Raw genomic sequence first — 21,755 nt, forward strand, 5'->3', positions numbered from 1 at the left:
ATGGTTTAAAAACAAGCATGTTTAATGATTAATTTGCCCTGGCATTCGTGGCTCTCCTGGATGTACTGCCAAAGTCTTTGCAAAAGGTTTCTGGGGAGGGCAGCCTTACTGCGTCCTTCATGGTAGGACACTTTACCACTCCAGGCCAGTAGCACGTACTTGGGAATCACTGTAGAACAAAGCATTGCTGTGTATGTTTGCTGGCATTCAAACAACGTCCATTCTTTATCTCTCTGTGTTATCCTCAGGAGAGTGATATCATTCATGGTCACCTGGTTGAAACAGGGTGCTTTTCTTAAGGGGACATTCAGAGGTGCCCATTCCTGCTGGGCTGTTTGCCTGTGGCTGAACAGAAATGTTCCCCGCTGTTAGCCACGGGGATGGCGGAGGGGCTAGCTATGTGGTGGGGGAGGCAAAATGCGACCTTAGAACGAAAGCACATGTGCTATGTATGTAATGTTAACAGCAAGGTTTACCGTGAAAGAGTGTACCCATTGTTCTATAAAATGTCTTTTTAAATACCGCTGTCCCTTTTTTTTTCCTCCACCAGCTGCATGTGTTTCAAGGATCACAGGATCTTCTCCTTTCCAGAGGCTAGCAAAGAACAGAAGGCGAAAAAAACGCACTCATGATGAAATGTTCTCTGAGCTCATGCTGTCCTCCCACACTGACAGAGCACAGACAAATGCGTGGAGGCAGACAATGTCAGAGTGCAGGAAAGCACAAAATGACTGGGAGGAGAGGTGGCGGCTGAAGAGATGGCTGAAGCTGAAAGGTGGCGGCAGCATGATGAGAGGAGGCAGGATTCAATGCTGAGGCTGCTGGAGGTTCAAACTCATATGCTCCAGTGTATGGTTGAGTTGCAGGAAAGGCAGCAGGAGAACAGACCGCTGCTACAGCCCCTGTGTAACCAACCGCCCTCCTCCCCAAGTTCCATAGCCTCCTCACCCAGACGCCCATGAACGTGGTGGGGGGGCCTCCGGCCACCCAGCCACTCCACCCCAGAGGATTGCCCAAGCAACAGAAGGCTGACATTCAATAAGTTTTAAAGTGCTGTGTGGCCTTGTCCTTCCCTCCTCCACCACCCCTCCTGGTGCTTCTCACCTCCACCACCCCTCCTGGGCTACCTTGGTAGTTATCTCCCTATTTGTGTGATGAATTAATAAAGAATGCATGAATGTGAAGCAACAATGACTTTATTGCCTCTGCAAGCGGTGATCAAAGGGAGGAGGGAAGGGTGGCTAGCTTACAGGGAAGTAGAGTGAACCAAGGGGCGGGTGGTTTATCAAGGAGAAACAAATAGAACTTCCACACCGTAGCCTGTCCAAACTGGTTTTCAAAATGTCTCTGATGCGCACCGTGCCCTCTTGTGCTCTTCTAACCGCCCTGGTGTCTGGCTGTGTGTAACCAGCAGCCAGGCAACTTGCCTCAACCTCCCACCCCGCCATAAATATCTCCCCCTTACTCTCACAGATATTGTGGAGCGCACAGCAAGCAGTAATAACAGTGGGAATATTGGTTTCGCTGAGGTCTAACTGAGTCAGTAAACTGCGCCAGCACACTTTTAAACGTCCAAATGCACATTCTACCACCATTCTACACTTGCTCAGCCTGTAGTTGAACAGCTCCTGTCCAGGCTGCCTATGTATGGCTTCATGAGCCATGGCATTAAGGGGTGGGCTGGGTCCCCAAGGATAACTATAGACATTTCAACATCCCCAATGGTTATTTTCTGGTCTGGAAAGTAAGTCCCTTCCTGCAGCTGTTCAAACAGACCAGAGCTCCTGAAGATGCAAGCGTCATGTACCTTTCCCGGCCATCCCACGTTGATGTTGGTGAAATGTCTCTTGTGATCCACCAGTGCTTGCAGCACCATTGAAAAGTACCCCTTGCGGTTTATGTACTCGCCGGCTTGGTGCTCTGGTGCCAAGATAGGAATATGGGTTCTGTCTATGGCCCCACCACAGTTAGGGAATCCCATTGCAGCAGAGCCATCCACTATGACCTGCACATTTCCCAGGGTCACTACCCTTGATATCAGCAGATCTTTGATTACGTTGGCTACTTGCATCACAGCAGCCCCCACAGTAGATTTGCCCACTCCAAATTGATTCCCGACTGACCGGTAGCTGTCTGGCGTTGCAAGCTTCCACAGGGCTATTGCCACTCGCTTCTCAACTGTGAGGGCTGCTCTCATCTTGGTATTCTTGCGACTCAGGGCAGGGGAAAGCAAGTCAAAGTTCCATGAAAGTGCCCTTACGCATGCGAAAGTTTTGCAGCCACTGGGAATCGTCCCAGACCTGCAACACTATGAGGTCCCACCCGTCTGTGCTTGTTTCCCGAGCCCAGAATCGGCGTTCCACCGCATGAACCTGCCCCATTAGCACTATGATGCCCACATTGACAGGGCCTGTGCTTTGAGAGAAGTCTGCGTCCATGTCCTCATCACTCTCGTCACTGCACTGAGGTTGCCTACTTGCCCGGTTTTGCTTTGCCAGGTTCTGGTGCTGCATATACTGCTGGATAATGCATGTGGTGTTTAATGTGCTCCTAATTGCCAAAGTGATCAGAGCGGGCACCATGCTTGCCGTGGTATGGCGTCTGCACAGAAAAAAGGTGTGGAACGATTGTCTGCCATTGCCCTGATGGAGGGAGGGGCGACTGACGACATGGCTTACAGGGTTGGCTTACAGGGAATTAAAATCAACAAAGGGGGTGGCTTTGCGAGAAACTGAATGGCCCCATCAAGGATAGAACTCAAAACTGGGTTTAGCAGGCCATTGATTTCACGGAGGGAGGGAGGAGAAAATGAATACAAAACAAATCTGATCTATTTCTTGTTTTGAGCCACTTCATATATCTTTATACATCTTGCTGGCAGCAGACTGTGCAGTACGACCGCTAGCCATCCTCATCTCCTGGGTGCTCTGCAGAAGACGGTGCAGTATGACTGCTGGCCATCATCTTCTGCTGGCTGCTGATTAAAAGACAGTGCACTGCCGGTAGGACTCAATCGCCATGAGACGAAACTTAAAAGGGAAATGACCTGGCTGAGTCACTCCCATGTTTGCCCAGGCGCCCCTGATCTCATCGAGGTCAGTTAAAAGAGCACCCAGGACTACGTCAACGATGGCTACCAGTCATACTGCACTGTCTCCTGCCAAAAGGCAATAAACTGCTGCTGTGTATCAATGCAGTACTGCGTCTGCCAGCACCCAGGAGACATATAGTGACAGCTGAGCGGGCTCCATGCTTGCCGTGGTATGGCATCTGCATAGGTAACTCAAGAAAAAAAGGCACAAAACGATTGTCAGCCCTTGCTTTCACGGAAGGAGGGAGGGAAGGGGGGCCTGACGATATGTACCCAGAACCACCCGCGACAATGTTTTAGCCCCTTCGGGCACTGGGATTTCTACCCAGAATTCAAATGGGCGGTGGAGACTGCGGGAACTGTGGTATAGCTACCCACAGTGCAATGCTCTGGAAATCAACGGTTGCCTCGGTACTGTGGACACACTCCGCCGACTACATGCACTTAGAGCATTTGTGTGGGGACACAGACAATCGACTGTATAAAAACGCTTTCTACAAAACTGACTTCTATAAATTCGACCTAATTTCATAGTATAGACACACCCTCTGTCCATATGGGTTATGAGGACTAATGGATGAAAAGTATTTGTGTAATACCATCCCGGGCAGGTCATTCGTGAGACTTGAACTTGGAACATCTAGAAACATGAATGTCTACTGCTTGAGCAAGGGTACCAGAACTATTAACTTGAAAGCAGTAGCAGACATCTTGCTCTTTATATGTGGGCTAGCCAATATATGAGGACAAAGAGCCATACTGTACTAACATAGGTTATGTTTTTCATCTTCAGAATGCTGGTGCTAAATATTTTCTCTGATGTGGAATTCCTCTGTGCCTCTTGAATAGAATGATAGAATGTTTAGGTTTCTTTATTCCTATGACATATTATTTTTTAAATATACAAATCACCCATGAAATTGCACCTAGACCAACAAAATAAATCTTTTAAACTTCTTTTTAATCTTATAATTGACAGAACTGGTACAGAAAGCAACTGGTACAGTTCATTTTAAATGATTTGCACTGAATGTTTTTCATATGCTAGAAGTTTCTGATTTGAGGCAGCATATCTTTTAGACAAGAAGAAATATTTCACTGAAAAGAGAGCATTATTGGAAGACTACTTCCTCATTATGCAAATAATGAAAAATTATTTGTACACTGAGCATGATTTCCTTAATACACCTCTGTTTTCCCACATGAATTTACACCATAGGATAATGCAGGTCAAGAACTTGAAAAACAAAAGCGATTCATGGTCAAGCTCTTAAGGTAGACTTACATAAACATTTGAATAACATTTTTATAATAGTAATCTACGTTGTTGGTATCAAACTCTAGTAACTAAAGACAAGCCTAATTTTCAGGCTATTTTTTTTTTTTTTGTAATAGAGAACATTCATCATTTAAAGTATATAGACTAGGGATACAATGGTCTGCATGCCATTTTGAGGAGACAACTAGGTTATGGTGCCAGGACCAAAGACTGACAAGCGATCTCTATCCCCACCAATTATTGGATTTTCCTAGAGTACTATGGGAATTTAACCTTTTCGCCCATACTGCTTGAATAATACCTAGCTCGAATACAGAAATTTTCATCAGTAAATCTCAAAGTGCTTTACTAAGAAGGTAACATCATTATCCCTGTACTAGAGATGGGAATACTGCATCACAGATAGGTCTCTTGATTTATCCCAAGTCACTCAGCAGGCTAGTGACAGAGCCAAGATTGGAACTTAGGTCCCCTGAGAACCAATCCAGTGCTCCATATCCTTTAGGCAACCCTTGCAGACTTCCAGAAATTAACAAAATTGGAACTAAGGGATAAGTAGCCAGAAAGCATTGCATCTGCAGTGGTGTAGCCCCATGCAAGTCCACGCCAGCAACTGAACGAACCAGTGTTACTTGCACCAGCTCAATTACCAATGGTTCAATTCTATAGTGCAACCCTATCGTTAGTTATCAGGTGAGATGCTCAATTGCTTACCCCAAATTTGAGTCTATTTTCTCTCCAGTAAGCAGCTCCTTCTGCAGTTGTAACATCTAGTAAAATACTCCCTGCTGTAACTACTGCAGGAGGTGACATGTCCATCATTGGAATGCACTTACGAGTAATTTGCTAATTTAAGGTGTTGAGGCTTGCAAAGACATCGGATGATCACCAGAACATGGAGTGGGTGTTTTGGGTTATAATTAAAATTAAATTACGCTTCAGCACAGAGGGAATAACATGATTTCCTATAAACTAGAGAAGCATCCATCCTGAATAGATACCTCTGCTTTTAGTGATGTATGGAATCACAGGGCATTCCGGCACTGCTTACACTGTCTACCTACATATTAGCATGAAGAGCCTGGGTGATTATTTATTTATTTATTGGGGTTTTGGTTAACGATTCTATGTTTCATATGGAAGGGTTGTTGGGCTTAATTGTGGCGAGGTAGCCACAGCCTAAAGTAGGAGTATTCAAAGTGAAATAAATAAATAAGCTTGCGTGGATTCTCTCTTATGCCAGAGCTCAGCTTGGACCAAAAGAAATGGGGAGTATCAGGGAGCGGGTTCTAGCTTCCTGATTCAGAAAGCCACCTCCAGCTCTAACTTACTCGCTTAGGTTCTTTAATGAGTTCTACACCACTGCAGGGTAGGTGTAGCATAGAAGTGCTTTGCCAGGCAGCCTCCCCACCCACCCCTGACAGGTACATGGGAAGGCAGTAAGCCCAGACACGCTTGGTCCAGCATGGAGTTCTCCTACACCAAGGGAATTTCTGATGGCCATCTACAGCCCATTGAACTGCCTAAGAGGGGCAAGGGGCCAGATCTCAACACAGAATCTGGCCTAATATGTTTCTGGAGCCAGAAATTTATTTCCTTTTCTTTTCTTTCCCCCAGTTATTAGGAGATGCGGGGAGGAAAGGATGGATAGCTCTCTCTTTCTTGGTCATCCTGAGGGCCTATCAGTAAAATTGGATAGCATTAGATTTCACCGTGCCACCTAAAATTCAGGATTGATGCACATATAAGAGGCTCCCTTTAAGAGAAGCACCCATTCCCATCAGCCATTGGCTTCAGAGATCCCTCAACGCTGGCTCTGAACTGTTTGGCAGAAATGATAAACTGTTCCAGTTAACATAATGTTTGTTTATAAAGAATGAACAAAAGTAAAAAAAAAAAAAATTTAAAAAGTTAGTTTCAAAAGCCTCCTTTTCAGTGGAGTAGAAATATCTGGGAAAGGTTGAGAGCTTCTTGAGGGAGAGCAGCCTATTTCAGAGAAGAATAGATTTGAAATCATTTTCAGTGCTACAGCTATGAAAACCCACGACTGAAAACTCTAGCCTTGAGAAGTAACAATGCATCATGAGAAAAAGGTGAGTCAACATGTAATGCTTCAATTACAGGGCTCTCAAGGGTGCATCAGTGGTGTAATAAGTAAGGTCATGGTCTTTCTGTCAGCAGTACCCCTGATAGTTCAGCAGTTGCACTGAATGGGAAACAATAATAGTTATGATTGTGGGAAGACCAAAGATCATAACAGATCGATCTAATGTTCAGAAAAGTAAATAGATAAAGATTTGTAATATCTGTGGTATTTATACAACCTGGGTTGTGGGGTTTTTTTTGGTCTGTGTGATGGTGCCAATGAACCATAGAGGTGACCAATATATACATTAGCACATGACAAAGGAAGTTAAAGACTTAGCCGCCTTTCCCCTTTCTTTTGTTTAGAACCCTCCAGAATTTGAGAGGTGGTGGAATTCAGGGTGTTTGAGACTTTTTTTTTAAAAGATGTATTTTTGCACTAGACTGGGATAAGAGAAGAAGAAGGAAATGTATGGGCTCAGAGGACAGGAGCCAGTGAGGTCCATTGGCTTGGAAGTCAGGATACCTGGGTGCTCGTCCTTGTTTTGCCACGGACCTGCTGCATGGTCTGTGGGCAACTCGCATTACTTCTCTGTATCTCTTTCCCCCCATCCTTTGCCTGTCTGGTCTAATTATTATAAATCCCAGCCCTGAGGAGCGATCTCTCAGCAGTTTGTACTGTGGCCACTTTGCCCTGAGCCAATATTTGAGGCCTTGTGAGGTTGTTTCCATTAGAAAGAGCAATTGACTTTGAGTCAGGTATGTTCTTTGGTCGTGTTTGTTTACAAAGAATGTACACAGTATCCCATTTCCCTGAACACAGTATAAACTAACCACAGTACGCAGTTTCCTTGCTCACAATTTCCAAGCCTGCCTCTCCTGCCCCAAAAAGCTCTCTCCCTCTGCTCCTTTTCAGGCAGATTCTACCCTCCCTCTCTCCTGTCTGTTGACTTTCTGGCTGCTTACACACACAAACACACCCCTTGCCAAAACAATCCACTAGTCCCTAAATTTGCACAGACCCCATTGCTTAGCCCTACTCTGGCTTTGCCATTGGCTCAGTGTCTTGGTCAGTGGCGTCTATTGTCTCTAGCTATCTTACACTATAAAAAGGTGTGACGGGGTATTCATACCTAACACTGGACAAGTTAGGGTTAATCCCACATTATGGATGGCGGCAGTCCCGCCCCTCAGACCATGCTGGGCATGCTCCAACTGCTGCCTCAATATAAAAGGTAGCAACCCAGCTCATTCTATGCTGATTGCTGGGGGGGGGGGGGGGAAGGATGTTTGGTGGAGACTCCAGCCCAGGAGTTGTATCAGCCCGACTGCGGGAACCAGAGATCCCGAGGCACAGACTGGAGACCTGGTGCCTACGGCTGGTTGGTTGAGTCAGAATCCCAGCCAGCTACCTGCGCCAAGGAGCTTGGAATCCCTGATGAATAATGAACCCAGCTTCAGGACACACACAGCAGGAAGTAGCCCAGGGCGGTAGGGTGAGTGGTATCTCCCAGCTGAGGAACGTTAGCATGTTGCATAGGATCCCCGCTGGCTAGGTGGTGACCACACTCACTGCTGACAGGACCCTGGGCTGGGACCGGGTGGAGTAGGGAGGCCCCAGGTCCTGCTACCCTGGCCATCATCCCCAAGATGGTGGCCCCTGACTCTGGCCATTAAGCCACACATTCCTGACCTCAAGGGCAGTTAGATTGACTCTGACCATCGCGTTGAAAAGCCCTGAGCCCAAGGGCAGCCATATTGACTCCAGCCATTAGACCACACAGCCCTGATCCCCAGGGCAGCCATATTGACTTGGGACATTGGACCACACAACCCTGACCCCAAGGGCACCTGTATAGACCCTGGCCACTAGGCTAAGTGGCCCTGACCCTAAGGGTAGCTGAGCAGACTCTAGCCACTAGGCCACGCAGTCCTGAACACAACAACAGCCATACTGACCCTGGCCATCAGGCTGCACTGCCCTGCACCTGAGGGCAGCTATCTTGACTCCAGCCACTGAGCTGTGCTGCATCCAGTCTAGGGATGATCTGGAAGACTGTAACTGCAGTGGTATCACAACCCCACCCCACTCCAGAAGAGGACGGGGTGTGCATACCCCACGACAAGATGTTTAATTCTTCCTTACACTGAGTCCGAAAGAAGGATGGTTAGCACGTCCATTGACTTTCACCAGGCCTGCAAGTGATCTACAGATCAAAGAAATGCTTAATGGCAGCCATGAATATCTTCTAATTTAACACTACAATGCTCGGCACAATAGGGATATCCGTTTAGGCCTCTAGGTGCTACTGTAGTGAAAATAAGAAAGATGAAGAATGGAGCAGGCACTCCGCACAGTACAGATCCCAAAGAAACCATGACCTTTCCTCTTTAGGTCATTAGTTAGCTTGAATCCAGATCGAGTCAACGTTCAAGGCCATGCACCTGGTGACTTTTCATTGACCTATGCTGAACGATCATGTTAGTCTCTTTGGAGTTTCTTGTGCAGTGGATGTAACCGCAAAACGACACATATCAGAGCAAACAAGCCAAGCCCTATATAGCAGGTTGGGAGAAAAGAAGCTCCCATGAGCAAGCCCCATGCTCCCTGTGGGTGAGGCCCTGAAGCCACTGACTGTTCCTTCCTCCATCATCCCTGAAATGGTTAAGTTCCAGCAGGACAAACTCTGACAGTAGAGGCGTGAGACTCTCTCTCCCCTGAGGACTGGCACCAAACAATCAGTCAGTACACATGAAACCTATTCAGTGAGGCACCGTCTCCCTCTAGTGGTGGGTTGGCCACAGAGGTTGATGAAACCGTTACAGCATTGGCTAGCAGAGGTGGCTATTTTAGCTCATGCTTTTGGATGGAGAGCTCCCAGGTTCAATCCTAACTGTTGGCAACCCACACACATGCAACATTGCATGTAGGAAAGTGCCTACACTACCCTATCATGGCATAGCTACAGTGCTGTAGTTATGCCAGCATAACCTTGTACTGGAGACACAGACTACAGCAACAGAAGATGCTTTTCCATCACTGTTGGAACTCTACTCCCAGAGCAATGACAGCCAGGTCAATGGACACATTCTTCTGTCCACCTAGCTATGTCTACACTGGGGATTAGGTTGGCATGTTGCTCAGGGGTGTGGATGTTTCACATTCCTGAGAGCCGTACTTATGCTGACTTACATTTTAAGCATATACTGGGCCTCAGTCCTCATCTCAGTATGGTCGTGGCAGTACATGCAGAAATTTTTAGGAAAATCCCATGCTGTGTTTTGCATTTTCTTATATTCAAAATTATAAATTAACAAGTAATGCAAACATTTCAAGCCCTACAGCTTGAGAAAGGTGCAAATAAAATATATTTTACATGTTTAGGTATAACATTTGTCAATCAAATTAGTCACTGAAAATAAATATGAATTAGAGTTTGCTACTATGAGAGCATTAGTGTTTACATTTCCTGATTTATATGCCTTTAAATTAGTAACCTTAATGTTCTATTAATGTAATTTCTTTGCTTTTAGTATTTTATCTTCATTTAAATAGCAATGAAATAAGTCACAATGATTTATAGCAAAAGTTAATAGTGTTGTCAAATTCACTTCACTGTCCGCCTCTTTCCACTGAGACTCTTCCCTGCTAAGTTGTCAAGCAGTATCCACTCATTTGATTTTTATCAAAACCTAGCAGTGTTGTATGACAGCTAATCACTACTACACCATGATTCAACACAGAGAAACTAACAATATAGATTGTGTAATCATTGATCTTTTCTCTCACAATCTCTGAAATGTTTCTTAATTATGCATAAAACTAGATGTGGCTGATAGGACAATTCAGTGCTATTAGCTCTGCACGAGTGGTATTAGTCTTCCTGACTTGTCTGTTGGAGAAATCTGCTAAGCTTTCTTTCTTGTAAAAATCCCCAGCTAAACTTGGAGAAAGTCAACGGAGATAGCATTGTCCAACTTGATCGAGCTGTCATTAAGATTTTTGAAAGGAGTCTAAGAAGTTGAATTCCATTTGACATAATCTAAATTGTTACTGATTTGTTGACATTCACACTGCTGCCTTGGTGGCAACAAGAGTAAAATTTTCAAAGCAGTTGTCAGAGGATTGGAGGATGTGTTTGTGAGGGGAGGAAACAAAGGGAAAAAATATATTCAGAATTCAGAGTCACAAGACTGCTTTTGATGTTTTTTGTTTATTAAAGAAATACACATGGCAAATACTAGCAATCTGCACATAAAACAGTTTTCAGCATCTGTAGCCCATAGATACCTTATTCCTGATGGGAGTGTTAATTTCAGCACGATGACAGTAATAGCAACTATGGAAACAACATATGCATTCAAGCAGCCAAACAGTCAGACTCTTCGCAAGGAAGAAGTAACGGCACTAAAAATAAATAAATAAATAAAAATCCATTTTCTAATTGAATCTACAATGTAAGTGCTATCCTGTTAAAAGTGACCTTGCTATCTTGATAAGGGAAACTAATGAGATGGCCTTTCTAGGGCTAGTCACACAATAGTCCTGGTGACAAGGGCCTCTATCAAGAAATAAGGCTGAAGATAAATGAGATTTTTCTAATATCCATTTCACCCATTGTTCACAAGTGTCATGCAGTACAACTTCTATTTATCATGAGCTAGTAGACACTAGACATGATTTTGTAAAGGAAGCCAAAATTGCAACAATATGTTAACAGGCTTTAACCTCTCCCACTTTTTTTTTTAATTGTTACTATTCAATTTTTGTTTGCTAGGGACCTAAAGGACAACACATGTATTTTGTATGTGCTGCTAGAACTCCTGCTGCACCATAATTTTATACAGCATTCCAATCTCAAATGCCAGTAAATCTTTCAAATTAGTAGTTCCCTGAGACCAGGAAAGATTGACACCATACCCAGAGTCTGCATCAGGCCCCTTTCTCAGGGCATCAGCATTATGTTTTCTATATACAACTGGTGACACAAATTCCACAATCCAAACCTGTCCCTTCCCCTGACCCAGGGGCTTCCTGCTGGAATTTCCCTGCTCCAGGCAGCAATTTCCCCAGTCTTTCTACATGCCATCTGCCTGGGATTCCCCCTGCTCCAGGACCTGCCACAGGAGCCAGCCTGATTCCTCAGCTTCTCCCACCCCAGGCTCTCCTGCAGGAACTCTCCTACTCCCAGCACCCCTCCGCCCCAACTGAGTCACTTGCTGGCTTTTATAATCACCTAATCCCCAGCTAAACAGTGTCAACAGGGAGGTTTCAGAGTAGCAGCTGTGTTAGTCTGTATCCGCAAAAAGAAAAGGAGTACTTGTGGCACCTTGGAGACTAACACATTTATTTGAGCATAAGCTTTCGTGAGCGAAAGCTTATGCTCAAATATATTTGTTGGTCTTTAAGGTGCCACAAGTCCTCCTTTTCTTTTAACAGGGAGGTAGAGGATCCAAGGTGAGGCTGGGCCCAACTCCCCTTGAAGAGCCAGTCAGCCTGAAACACTGATGTTTTCAAAAATAACTGAATGGACAGGAAGGGAGAGAGAGAGAATAAATGTGTATGTCCTCCACTATGTTTAGAATAAGTTTCACTGATAGACCTTTTATCCTTCATAATAATGAATTATTAAGATGTGGGCATTCCCAGGTGATGTAACTTAGGTGTATATTTTTAAAAACACAGCTCCATTAAATGTATAGTAGTACATGACATTTATTGTCAAATCCTGGAAAAAGTTCTGCAGAGTTTATAAGAGTTTATAAGTATGAAGCTGGACACTATATAAAAAAGTGAAGAAAACAGTGATTGCCATGAACAGACACTGTATTTATGGCTTCTTACAACAATCTGTAACCCACTAACCCCCCTTTTTGTCCTTCTGACTGCAGAGGTGTTAACAGGACACTCTACTTTGAATGGTCCCCAGAATATGTGCTAACTACTTATGCTAAACAGTATCAGAGGGTTTCAGAGTAGCAGCCCTGTTAGTCTGTATTCGCAAAAAGAAAAGGAGTACTTGTGGCACCTTAGAGACTAACAAATTTATTTGAGCATAAGCTTTCGTGAGCTACAGCTCACTTCATCGGATGCATTCAGTGGAAAATACAGTGAGGAGATCTATATACACACAGAACATGAAAAAATGGGTGTTATCATACACACTATAAGGAGAGTGATCACTTAAGATGAGCTATTACCAGCAGGAGAGCAGGGGGTGGGGGAGAAAACCTTTTGTAGTGATAATCAAGGTGGGCCATTTCCAGCAGTTAACAAGAACGTCTGTGGAACAGTGGGGGGTGGGGGGGTGAAATAAACATGGGGAAATAGTTTTACTTTGTGTAATGACCCATCCACTCCCAGTCTCTATTCAAGCCTAAGTTAATTGTATCCAGTTTTCAAATTAATTCCAATTCAGCAGTCTCATGGGAGTCGGTTTTTGAAGTTTTTTTGTTGTAATATTGCAACTTTTAGGTCTGTAATCGAGTGTCCAGAGAGATTGAAGTGTTCTCCAACTGGTTTATGAATGTTATAATTTTTGACATCTGATTTGTGTCCATTTATTCTTTTACGTAGAGACTGTCCAGTTTGACCAATGTACATGGCAGAGGGGCATTGCTGGCACATGATGGCATATATCACATTGGTAGATGTGCAGGTGAACTAGCCTCTGATAGTGTGGCTGATGTGATTAGGCCCTATGATGGTGTCCCCTGAATAGATATGTGGACACAGTTGGCAACGGGCTTTGTTGCAAGGATAGGTTCCTGGGTTAGTGGTTCTGTTGTGTGGTGTGTGGTTGCTGGTGAGTATTTACTTCAGGTTGGGAGACTGTCTGTAGGTGAGGACTGGCCTGTCTCCCAAGATTTGTGAGAGTGATGGGTCGTCCTTCAGGGTAGGTTGTAGATCCTTGATGATGCGTTGGAGAGGTTTTAGTTGGGGGCTGAAGGTGATGGCTAGTGGCGCTCTGTTATTTTCTTTGTTGGGCCTGTCTGTAGTAGGTGAATTCTGGGTACTCTTCTGGCTCTGTCAATTTGTTTCTTCACTTCTGCAGGTGGGTACTGTAGTTGTAAGAATGCTTGATAGAGATCTTGTAGGTGTTTGTCTTTGTCTGAGGGGTTGGAGCAAATGCGGTTGTATCGTAGAGCTTGGCTGTAGACGATGTATCGTGTGGTGTGGTCTGGGTGAAAGCTGGAGGCATGTAGGTAGGAATAGCGGTCAGTAGGTTTCCGGTATAGGGTGGTGTTTATGTGACCATCTCTTATTAGCACCGTAGTGTCCAGGAAGTTCATCTCTTGTGTGGACTGGTCCAGGCTGAGGTTGATGGTGGGATGGAGGGGCTATCAGAGGGGTAGCCCTGTTAGTCTGGATCTGTAAAAGTGGCAGAGTCCTGTGGCACCTTATAGACTAACAGACGCATTGGAGCATAAGCTTTCGTAGGATGCATCCGACAAAGTGGGTATTCACCCACGAAAGCTTATGCTCCAATATGTCTGTTAGTCTATAAGGTGCCACAGGACTCTTTGCCACTTATGCTAAACAATTTGTTCCATCTTGCATTTAGCTGTGACTCTTGGAGTACCTTTTCCAGACCTGAAGAGGAGCTCTGTGTGGCTCGAAAGCTTGTCTCTCTCACCAACAGAAGTTGGTCCACTAAAAGACATTACCTCCCCCACCTTGTCTATGTAATATCAGATCAAACCAGCAGTGACCAGCAGCAAATACTTTAGACCAGGGATGACAAATACATGGCCCACAGACTGGATCCTGCTTCATTATGTATTTATGGGACCTTCAGCTCATTCAACTTCTCCAAAATCTAAACTTTTCTTAAAGTATTTTTTTTAAAAGTAAGTGTCTATCCCTTGTGGTTGCAGAAATAACCTTCCATTCATGATCTGAGTGTAACTGATGCAATGGTTTCTGCCTGAGGGTGCAGACAGCCTGAAACAATGACTTAGAGGTTGAACACCACATTCTCCTATTAATTTGACTGGAGAATCAACTTTCAAGCACAATGCTGACACTTCATTGTCAATATAACTGGTCGCTCATCATTTTAGTGGGTGGGATGATGTTAGGGGGTAGGTATGACACCCAGTGGGTTGGGAATTGCTGCAGGGAAGTAAATTCAGAGAAAAAAAACCCCAGGGGATTCTCAAAAAGAGGTAAGGTGAAGGGAAACAGGCCAATTGGGAAGGAGGAGAAACAAAGGGCAGGGGGAGAGTAATGACCCTAAAGGGGAAAGAATTTTCCTAGCATGGAATGCAACGAGAGTGCTTTAAACAAATAATAAATAAATGATTCGTTACCACATAAAGGTTAGATTTTCTCCTTGATCTCTGGGCAAACATCCTAGTGACATCGGTGACCATGCATTGTGTGGAGTATATTGATCCAAATTTATATCCTGGCCTGCAGACCATACTTCAACATCTCCCTATTCCCTCTCCTTCAAATGAGTTTGATAACTCGGCTTTAGAAGCCACATGAGATCCCACAAGGAAAAATTATGGAATAACCTACTCATAGAGCGGGCTCCTTCCTAACTCTTTGGCACAGGGTTTGGTTTATGCTCTGATGCATGAGGGTTTAAATCCCCCCCACACTTTTTTATCCTGTCTAATGTAATGGTAGAAATTCTTATTCCTATAAAATGTTTAAACTTTTTTTGTTCTTAATCTGACTAAACTCTTAGCCCCCATGATTCTTGTGGCAGTGAGTTCTGCAGGTTAATTTTGTGCTGTGTTGAAAACAAATCCTTTAATCAGTTTTAAATCTCTTGTCTTTCAGTTTCACTGGCTTGTCTCTTGTTCTTGCATTATGAGAGAGGGTACATATAAGAGCCCAATTTATCTCCTCTATTTTTTTCTTCTTTCTTAGGTTTTAGGTGTGAGGGTAAGGGCCACGTCTGCCTCTATGACTGTACAGCACGCTGGGTGCTAATATAACCTAAATAACAACAACATTCATGATTTATAATTTCAATAGCAGCCAGCTCCTGCTACTGTCATCAGCCTGAGGCTACTCAAGGAATCATAGATTCTTCCAGTCTCCCCTCTTCCTCCTCCTGCCCTCAGTGCAAAGTTTGAAAAACACAGCTTGTCAGTTGTCTTTTCCCGGTTCTGCTCTAACTTGCACCCATGGTCCCACTGCTTCCCACTACATATGAGCCCTGCTGAATGAGATCTAGTGCCCCTTCTGTAAGGTGCTGAGTGTTCAGCAAAGTGCACAGAAATCATGAAAACAGCGCTTACCTGTTGGCTGCTGCTTCTCTTGATTGGCTCACTACTCCCCTGAATACACAGGCAAGCTGAAGGCTGCCTCCCCCTGACTTTGTCTGCTGGGGAACCAAGTCTATTGCAGGCCCCATCCAGTGCTTAATTTGTAATGAAAGAAGCACAAATTAAGCACTGGCCCCACCCCAAAGAGAGGGAGAAAGAGGCATCCCTGGCTGCTGCATTCCAGGGGAGGGAGTGACCAACTCAGCAGGTCCAGTGCAGGAGGAGAGCAGAATTCTGGGTCTCTGTGCATGGGCTGGGGAAGAGAAGGCATTTCCCAACCCACTTGGTACCCTCCAGTGAAGTACTAAAGTACCTCTCTTCCCCACCCTCTACTGAGGTAAGTGAGTGGCAAGACTAAGGAAAGGCTGGTGAACAGAGGAGACGAGGAACAGGGAAGGAGTAGAACATTTAGATAGTGCCTTTCATCCTGAAAGACCCCACTGAGCTTTCATACAGCTTTATTGCAATACTGTCACCTCAGATTTAGGGGCAGGCAACCCAGGCGAACACCTGGGGGGTGCCAGGATTGGGGTGCTGTTTTTGTTGTTAGCATGTGTCATAAATATAAAGGGAAGGGTAACTATCTTTCTGTATACAGTGCTATAAAATCTCTCCTGGCCAGAGGCAAAACCCTTTCACCTGTAAAGGGTTAAGAAGCTAAGGTAACCTCGCTGGCACCTGACCCAAAATGACCAATGAGGGGACAAGATACTTTAAAATCTGGAGCAGGGTGAGGGGACAAAGGGTTTTGTCTGTCTGTGTGATGCTTTTGCCGGGAACAGATCAGGAATGCAAGCCTTACAACTCCTGTAGTTAGTAAGTAATCTAGCTAGAAAATGCATTAGATTTTCTTTTGTTTAATGGCTTGTAAAATAAACTGTGCTGGAGGGAATGTATATTCCTGTTTTTTGTGTCTTTTTGTAACTTAAGGTTTTGCCTAGAGGGATTCTCTATGTTTTGAATCTGATTACCTAAGGTATTTACCATCCTGATTTTACCGAGGTGATTCTTTTATCTTTTCTTTAATTAAAATTCTTCTTTTAAGAACCTGATTGCTTTTTCATTGTTCTTAAGATCCAAGCGTTTGGGTCTGTGTTCACCTGTACCAGTTGGTGAGGATTATTATCAAGCCTTCCCCAGGAAAGGGGGTGTAGGGCTTGGGGGGGATATTTTGGGGGAAGACGTCTCCAAGTGGTCTCTTTCTCTGTTCTTTGTTTAAAACGCTTGGTGGTGGCAGCATACTATTCAAGGACAATGCAAAGTTTGTACCTTAGGGAAGTTTTTAACCTAAACTGGTATGAATAAGCTTAGGGGGTCTTTCATGCAGGTCCCCACGTCTGTACCCTAGACTTCAGAGTGGGGAAGGAACGTTGACAGCATGAATAAATACAGATTTTCAGATCATAGTGTGCACATTTATCGTCTTATATGACAGGGATAAATTATGCATGCAAATCATGCATCAAAGTCATGAAATGGGCTACGCATGCAAAAAAATAAGGTATTCAAAAATTTAACAAATGGAGGGGGGCACCTAAGATGCTTCTCGCCTGGGGTGCCATTTGATTTAGGGCCAGCCCTGTCTAGGGAGTGGGAGGCAGCCAGCAAACAGCAGTCTGCACAACACAGTGAGATGGAAAAAATCCTAGCTGCAGACACTGGAGCAAACCCTCTGCCATTGGATCCTCAAGAGCCAGGCAGAACACATGGATTACACTTAGATTAAAACTATGGGAAGACACAGGATGGTTTTGTGATTAAAGCATTGGAGTGCAACTTGCATTCCCAGCTCTGCCACACACTCCCTGCATGACCTTGAGCAACACGCTTAATCTGTGCTGCAGCTTCCCTATCTAAAAATGGGATAATAATATTGCCTTTCTCCCACCACTCCTCTGATTTGTCTATTTAGATTGTAAACTCTGTCAGAGTGGCAGCAGTCTCTTACTATGTATATGCAGAGAGCCTAATAGAATAATACCCAGCTATTATATAATGATTTTTGTCTGTAGATCTTAAAGGGCTTTACAAAATAGGTCAGTAATATTATTCCCATTTTACAGATGGGGAAACTGAGGAACAGGGAGGGGAAAAGACTGACCAACAATCAGCCAGCACAAATGCAACACAGGTCTCCTGAGTCACAATCCAGTGCTCTGCCAGAGACCAAACTGCCTCCCTATAATGGGGCCGTGATCTTGCCTGAAGCCATATAATAACAGTGATAAGCAGACCCTTTTTCAGGTCTCATCCACAGAGCAACTGGCATAGACCTCTCAATTTATCTCTCTCAGAAGGATGAAGGACTGGGTCAACATAACATTAATGATATCCTGATGGTTATTAACTTCAAAGACATCCTATCCCATTTTTCATTAGAAACAAGGCTTTGAAAGGAGAGCACAGTCATGATACAGAAAAGTGGGAATTTCTGAGAAGTGGGCTTGTGCTTTGGCTGTCTCCAGGCACCCCTCTGCTTTGAATATCAGTGTTTTGGGAGAGTGGGGATGGAAAGAAGGTGCTAAACCCCAGGTAAATCATGGGATATTTATTGCTGATGAAAGTGAGGTTCTGACAGCGTCAGCTGGAGTTGGGGATCCTGGAGGTGGGTACGGTGCAGGGTTCCCACTCTGAGAGCTCTGCGAAAATCCTGCTTTTCAGTCCGGCAGTTCTTCTGCCAATTGCTGTATACACCACAGCCAGATTCATGTAATACCGAGAAAAATACATGAGGGGCTGAAACGCACCGCAAGCCAGCTTCTGAACCCACGACTCCAGAAAATGGAATGTTAATGCATTAACAAACCACATCCCCACCGCACTTAAGAACGCAGTCACTGCCAGGTTAGATTGCCTTTTAAATTATGATCAAAGCTTAAATATGCTGCAATGTTGCCAACAGACCTATACATTGGTTTATAGACTGCACTGGTGGTATATATTGTTTTAGCTGTATATACTGTTGTACACATATGGTGAAGTCAGTATAAGAAGTATTGGTTCTCTTCTCCCACTGAGACAAATTTGGGGAGAACGGATGATCTTTTGGTTCATACACTCTAATGGAACTCAAGAGACATGGATGTAGTTCCCAGCTCTGAATTACAGTGTATTACCTTCTGTCATAAATATAAAGGGAAGGGTAAACCCCTTTAAAATCCCTCCTGGCCAGAGGAAAAATCCTCTCACCTGTAAAGGGTTAAGAAGCTAAAGGTAACCTCGCTGGCACCTGACCAAAATGACCAATGAGGAGACAAGATACTTTCAAAAGCTGGGAGGAAGGAGAAAAACAAACGGTCTGTGTCTGTCTGTATGCTGCTTTTGCCAGGGATAGAACAGGAATGGAGTCTTAGAACTTTTAGTAAGTAATCTAGCTAGGTATGTGTTAGATTATGATTCTTTAAATGGCTGAGAAAGGAACTGTGCTGAATAGAATGACTATTCCTGTCTGTGTGTCTTTTTTGTAACTTAAGGTTTTGCCTAGAGGGATTCTCTATGTTTTGAATCTAATTACCCTGTAAGGTATCTACCATCCTGATTTTACAGAGGGGATTTCTTTACTTCTATTAAGTCTTCTTGTAAGAAAACTGAATGCTTTTTCATTGTTCTCAGATCCAAGGGTTTGGGTCTGTGGTCACCTATGCAAATTGGTGAGGATTTTTACCAAACCTTTCCCAGGAAGTGGGTTCAAGGGTTGGGAGGATTTTGGGGGGAAAGACGTGTCCAAACTACGTTTCTCAGTAAACCCAGTTAGAGTTTGGTGGTGGCAGTGGAGATCCAGGAACAAAGGATAAAATTAATTTGTACCTTGGGGAAGTTTTAACGTAAGCTGGTGAAAGTAAGCTTAGGAGGTTTTCATGCAGGTCCCCACATCTGTACCCTAGAGTTCAGAGTGGGGGAGGAACCTTGACACCTTCCTAGATCGATAGGAGATTCTCCTATTATACTTGGATTAAATGGTTCAGGATCCTTCTTGGGCAAACATGTTTTCCCATCATTTGGAGGGTACTTCGAGCCAGTGATCTCAACAAAGGTGTCTCAGGATGACTGGAAGGGAGGTACCAAAAGGCTCGGACCACAAAGTGCTGCAGGACTACATCCAGGGCATTACCGAGCTTGTGATCCACCGCCAAAACCGCTGCAGGGCTGGTGATGGTGGTGAAGCTCATCTAGGGGCTGACCTGTAAAGAGACCCAGGGGGTGCTAAAGGTTTTCCCGGAGAACGTCATCTGGGAGGTAGGAACCTTCACAGAATGTGCCATGAGAAAGACCAGGGCTGCCATGGATGTGGTAGATGTCCTAAAATGTCAGGGCTGGGCATAATACCAAGGAAATTGAGCTTTCTTGGGTGCCTCCCTAAGACTGTGCAATGAACTCCCATAGGAACTAAGGACTATCACAAACCTCGCCACCTTCTGCTCCAAGTGCAAGGTGCACTTCTTTGACCTGGCGTTCCCTAATAGACTGTGTGTGCACAAGCATTATAAAAAAAAAATCCTGGTGAAGAGGGTGAGAGAACAAACACATGACAGACGTTAGTCACATTTCTTAATGCTCTGCTGGAAGGTGGTGAGTACTGTATAAGAACATGTGACAGTAACTCCGCATGTAACATTGTAGTATGTCCCTGAAAAATGCAACTTTAAGTGAAACGATGTTAAGCGAATTCAATTTCCCCATAAGAATTAATGTAAAGGGGGGGGGGGGAGTTAGGTTCCACTGAATTTTTTTTTTGCCAGACAAAAAGACTGTACACGCGCACACACACAGTATAAGTTTTAAACAAACAATTTAATATTGTACACAGCAGTGATGATTGTGAAACTTGGTTGAGGTGGTGAAGTCAGAGGGTGGGATGTTTCCCAGGGAATGCCTTACTGCAAAATGATGAACTAGCAATTGGCTGAGCCCTCAAGGGGTTAACTCGTTGTTAATGTAGGGTTACCATATTTGAACATTCAAAAGAGAGGACACTCCACAGAGGGTGTCGGCCCAGCCCACGGTCCACCCCCGCTCCGCCCCCACTCTGCCCCAAGTCCTGCCCCCTCTCCGCTCGGCCCCGCCACCGCACCCCTCCTCACCTCCTGGCCTGCCGCTGGCTTGCTGCGTCCCTCCTCAGTCCCCCACCCACTGCTCACCTCCTCCCACCTGCCACTCACATCCTCACTCCCCTGCCAGAAACCCCCATGCCCGCCCTGAGAACCCCCGCCTGCCGCTGGCTCGCCACTTGCCTCCTCACCACCGCCCGCCTACCCATCCACCTGCTGCTGGCTCCCTCCCTGCTCGCCTCTTCAACCACCGCTGGCCTTTTCACCCCCCCTGCCTGCCGCTGGCTCACCGCCCGCCTCCTCGCCCTCCCTGTCCACCACCCGCCTCCTCACCCTCCTGCCTGCTGCTGGCTCTCTCACCGCTCACCTCTTCACTGCCCCCCACTGGCTCACCGCTCATCTCTTCACCCTCCCCGTCCGCCACTTGCCTCCTTACCCACCTGCCCGCCCGCCAGCCAGCCACTGGCTACCTTGCCACTCGCCTCTTCACCACCACCCCCTGCTCTCTTACTCACCCCCCAACCCACTGCTGGCTCGCCGCTCGCCTCTTCATACCGCCCTGCTCGCCTGCTCACCCCTCCTGCCGCAGGTCCATCTGGCTCCTAGGATATGGGGCAGTTGAGGGGTCTCCACGAGCTGCACCCGCCACAAGCGTGAGCTCTGTGGCTCCCATTGGCCAGGAAAAGTGCCAATGGGAGCTGCTGAAGCTGCAAAGTGGGGCTTGCAGGCACCAGCAGTGCGCAAAGAGCCCTATCCACCCTGACCCTAAGAGGGATCTGCTGGGGGGAGAGATGGGGTGTCCCGGCGGTGCTTACCTGGGGTGGCTCCCGGGAATCATCCGGCAGGTGCCTCTGGCTCCTAGGGTTGGGTCAGGGCGGCGGGGGGTGGGGGGTGGAGGGGGGCAGAGGGCTCTATGCTGGTGCCTGCAAGCCCCGGCCCCACAGCTCCGATTGGGCAGGAGGGAGGC

General features: G+C 45.5%; 1 protein-coding gene across 1 annotated transcript in view; it reads right to left on the minus strand.

Moving 5' to 3' along the window:
- The window catches only part of CELF2 (CUGBP Elav-like family member 2), a 689,087-nt gene that overhangs the window by 563,159 nt on the left and 104,173 nt on the right, over positions 1–21,755 (minus strand). The gene's annotated exons all lie outside the window — the stretch shown is intronic.

The sequence above is a fragment of the Eretmochelys imbricata genome, chromosome 1, assembly GCF_965152235.1.
Source record: "Eretmochelys imbricata isolate rEreImb1 chromosome 1, rEreImb1.hap1, whole genome shotgun sequence".
Classification (NCBI taxonomy): Eukaryota; Metazoa; Chordata; order Testudines; family Cheloniidae; genus Eretmochelys; species Eretmochelys imbricata.